Source organism: Schistocerca americana, unplaced genomic scaffold (genome assembly GCF_021461395.2).
Source record: "Schistocerca americana isolate TAMUIC-IGC-003095 unplaced genomic scaffold, iqSchAmer2.1 HiC_scaffold_798, whole genome shotgun sequence".
Lineage (NCBI taxonomy): Eukaryota > Metazoa > Arthropoda > Insecta > Orthoptera > Acrididae > Schistocerca > Schistocerca americana.
The window spans coordinates 17,501-22,500 of NW_025726564.1; positions in this window are offsets into that span (position 1 = coordinate 17,501).

The following is a 5,000-nucleotide window of genomic DNA, read 5'->3' on the forward strand; positions in this document are numbered from 1 at the left end:
CCAACTCGCAACTCCAGCGGATGAACGGCGGACTTTTCCCGCAGTCGCAATGTGCAATCCACCCCTATAACATGCGTTTCATGAAGAGTTATCTCCAATATGCGACATTCCCGCTGTCCCTATACATGAGCTGCGGGCTGTACCAGTTACGAGCTAGAGACGCGACCGCGTTGCTCTCTGTACGAATGCCGATGCTGAGCGGTCAGCTAGGAGGCGCTCCATCCATGTCGGTACCGGTGAGCGTTGCACTCGCAGTCGCAAGAACGTACGGCAAGTATATTACCTGGAAGAGTCAATGACAGTCCACGCCCCCCTGCGTGGGAAGAGTCTTTCTAGGCCATGACCCACCGGAAGGGCGCAGCGTCCCCCACCCCAGACATGTGACGTCACACCATCGGTATTGACGACTAGACTGATTCCTTATAATCATTTGCCATACACCGGTGGAAGCTGCCGAGACGAGTAACTACATAGCGGGCTCGCCGTGTCACTAATGTACAGAGATACAACAGTTTCGACTGGAACCGGATTAAACGTATACACGGCGCTGATTAGTAATAGATAGAGCCATCAGAATACAGATAATGTATACAACTGTCCGTATACATGCTGAAAGACTCTGCTCACAATCACAACCACACGTCAGCCACACACCCTTATCACGCACTACTCTCTGCCTGTAACACGCACACAGACAATATGTAAGCACCAGCATGGAACAACACCCAGTGCATCCTCTCCGCCACATTAGACAATCCACACTGTCATAACCAGACTGGGAGGTCCACTCAGAAAACAGAATATCCCACCCACCCGACAACCACCATTGCTCAGCCAAGCCACCAACACCCACACATGTCCTACACAGGGGTGCACCCAACATCACAATACTGCCTCCTCTCACAGCACACAAACAATGGCAGGAATGAAAGACACAGGTCTGCCACAAGCATGGAATGAGAGCGCCGCCTGTCATGAGCCAAAGGTGCATCCTGACGTGGCAAATCAGATGATGCCGCAGGCATCCACTTACTATAATCACAATCAACAAACCGGCCGCCCCGCCCCGCCCCCCATTAAACCTTTCCTTACAACAATGTGTACCTTAACCTAACCTATATCGTACCGTAACCTAACCTATATCGTACCGTAACCTAACCTATGTCGTACCGTAACCTAACCTATGTCGTACCGTAACCTAACCTATGTCGTACCGTAACCTAACCTATGTCGTACCGTAACCTAACCTATGTCGTACCGTAACCTAACCTATGTCGTACCGTAACCTAACCTATGTCGTACCGTAACCTAACCTATGTCGTACCGTAACCTAACCTATGTCGTACCGTAACCTAACCTATGTCGTACCGTAACCTAACCTATGTCGTACCGTAACCTAACCTATGTCGTACCGTAACCTAACCTATGTCGTACCTTAACCTAACCTATGTCGTACCTTAACCTACCCTATGTCGTACCTTAACCTAACCTATGTCGTACCTTAACCTAACCTATGTCGTACCTTAACCTAACCTATGTCGTACCTTAACCTAACCTATGTCGTACCTTAACCTAACCTATGTCGTACCTTAACCTAACCTATGTCGTACCTTAACCTAACCTATGTCGTACCTTAACCTAACCTATGTCGTACCTTAACCTAACCTATGTCGTACCTTAACCTAACCTATGTCGTACCTTAACCTAACCTATGTCGTACCTTAACCTAACCTATGTCGTACCTTAACCTAACCTATGTCGTACCTTAACCTAACCTATGTCGTACCTTAACCTAACCTATGTCGTACCTTAACCTAACCTATGTCGTACCTTAACCTAACCTATGTCGTACCTTAACCTAACCTATGTCGTACCTTAACCTAACCTATGTCGTACCTTAACCTAACCTATGTCGTACCTTAACCTAACCTATGTCGTACCTTAACCTAACCTATGTCGTACCTTAACCTAACCTATGTCGTACCTTAACCTAACCTATGTCGTACCTTAACCTAACCTATGTCGTACCTTAACCTAACCTATGTCGTACCTTAACCTAACCTATGTCGTACCTTAACCTAACCTATGTCGTACCTTAACCTAACCTATGTCGTACCTTAACCTAACCTATGTCGTACCTTAACCTAACCTATGTCGTACCTTAACCTAACCTATGTCGTACCTTAACCTAACCTATGTCGTACCTTAACCTAACCTATGTCGTACCTTAACCTAACCTATGTCGTACCTTAACCTAACCTATGTCGTACCTTAACCTAACCTATGTCGTACCTTAACCTAACCTATGTCGTACCTTAACCTAACCTGTATTGCGCCTTAACCTAACCTGTATTGCGCCTTAACGTAACCTGTATTGCGCCTTAACGTAACCTGTATTGCGCCTTAACGTAACCTGTATTGCGCCTTAACGTAACCTGTATTGCGCCTTAACGTAACCTGTATTGCGCCTTAACGTAACCTGTATTGCGCCTTAACGTAACCTGTATTGCGCCTTAACGTAACCTGTATTGCGCCTTAACGTAACCTGTATTGCGCCTTAACGTAACCTGTATTGCGCCTTAACGTAACCTGTATTGCGCCTTAACGTAACCTGTATTGCGCCTTAACGTAACCTGTATTGCGCCTTAACGTAACCTGTATTGCGCCTTAACGTAACCTGTATTGCGCCTTAACGTAACCTGTATTGCGCCTTAACGTAACCTGTATTGCGCCTTAACGTAACCTGTATTGCGCCTTAACGTAACCTGTATTGCGCCTTAACGTAACCTGTATTGCGCCTTAACGTAACCTGTATTGCGCCTTAACGTAACCTGTATTGCGCCTTAACGTAACCTGCATTGCGCCTTAACGTAACCTGCATTGCGCCTTAACGTAACCTGTATTGCGCCTTAACGTAACCTGCATTGCGCCTTAACGTAACCTGCATTGCGCCTTAACGTAACCTGTATTGCGCCTTAACGTAACCTGTATTGCGCCTTAACGTAACCTGTATTGCGCCTTAACGTAACCTGTATTGCGCCTTAACGTAACCTGTATTGCGCCTTAACGTAACCTGTATTGCGCCTTAACGTAACCTGTATTGCGCCTTAACGTAACCTGTATTGCGCCTTAACGTAACCGATATTGCGCCTTAACGTAACCTATATTGCGCCGTAACGTAACCTATATTGCGCCGTAACGTAACCCACATTGCCCCTTAACGTAACCTATATTGCGCCGTAACGTAACCTATATTGCGCCGTAACGTAACCCACATTGCCCCTTAACGTAACCCACATTGCCCCTTAACGTAACCCACATTGCCCCTTAACGTAACCCAACACACGTTGGGCCTTAACCCAACACACGTTGGGCCTTAACCCAACACACGTTGGGCCTTAACCCAACACACGTTGGGCCTTAACCCAACACACGTTGGGCCTTAACCCAACACACGTTGGGCCTTAACCTGCTCTGTAATTGTCATACGACGCGTTAAATTAGTGTAGTGTTGCCTAACTGCAACCCCCGCAATATAGTTTGCTACTCGCACTGCCCGGTCCCCAGTGTATCGCTTCATGTTAAACACCTTGCAGCTATACACTGTAATGTGGATGGCAGCAGGACGTACATGCTCAATGCCCTTTGCAGTTGTTCATTGGCATTTGCAGTTGTTCATTGGCATTCGCATGGCGAAGCACTTAGCCTACGCTGTGGTACGGCCTGTGTCAACTGTCCGCTGATGTTGTACGTCCAAATCACACACTGTACTGCACATTGGTCCTCATGTACTGAATGATACATCGTGGTACATGTGACCGTACAACGACTGCGCCAACAACGGCGAACCATGCGGTCCAAATGTTGTGCACTCAGCTACGTGTCGTCTCCCTATAAGAGCTGGATTGCAGTGTGGTATGCCCTGGATGGCGATCAGCATGAGCCGTCTGTTGATGTAGTGGCGCGTGTTGTCAGACGTAGTCGTCTCTTCTCACACACCGTGATAGCACGGTGCACTGCGTTCCACATCTGCGACATGCGACAGAGGCCGGTTGACAGTCGTTCGCGCAATGGACATCGCATACGTACGGGGGCCACCTTCCACGTGTTCGCTAAGCGTGGACATGTTGTTGCGTGTATGTGGGCAGACAGTGTGTCGTGACACCTGACACAGGCATGCAACAATCGTTGAATTTGCAAATGGCGATGGACGCCTACGTTTGCTGGTGACGTTACGCAAATGAACAACTGGTAAACCGTTGTGGTGCGGTTGTTCTCGCTAGGGGTGAATCAGTGATGGCGACGATCGGTTGAGCTACCAACCGGTTGTTGCAGCGATACCCACCATGCCCACGAACGTGAATGGCATGTGGGTGTGAAGCGATACGCGGCGGTGGCTGGGTGGGACCGTCCCCGGCCGGTGAGGGGGGGCCTCCCGGCGTGTTGGCCGTGCGGTGCGTGGGCGCACGCGCTACAGCCGGCTGGTGGGGGCGGCCAGTGGCAGGCGCGCCGGCCGACGGAGGCGGCAGGCGGCGCAGCTGCGCGCCGGCGCACCCTGCACGCGGCGCCGTGCGGCCAAAGTAGGTCCTCGCGGGCCCGGTGCGAAGCGCGGTGGACATCTGCAGTGTGCTGGTCCGATTGAGGACTGTGTGCGCTGAGGATGCGCCGCCGCCCGGCGCTCGGCGCCGCGACGCCGTCTGCTGCTCGGTCGCCTCTGCGGTTCTCGCAGGTGGTTTGTATCGCAGCTGTGCGGACGTGTTGGCGCGTGCGCTGTGCTGGGAGAGTTCGCTTCGGCACCCAAGTGGGGCTTTTGTCCTTCTGTGGCGCTGGCGTTGGAGCTGCCGGTCACCGTAGGTGGCGCGTGTTGTCTCCCGCCGGCAATGCCACGACAGCACGCTCCCGGGCCTCTGTCGGCAGCGGCAAGCTCAGTTGGGAGCACGGGTGGTCGCACCTAAAGCGTCTACTCGCCAAACTCCGGGCGATTGCGCCTCTCTCGAACC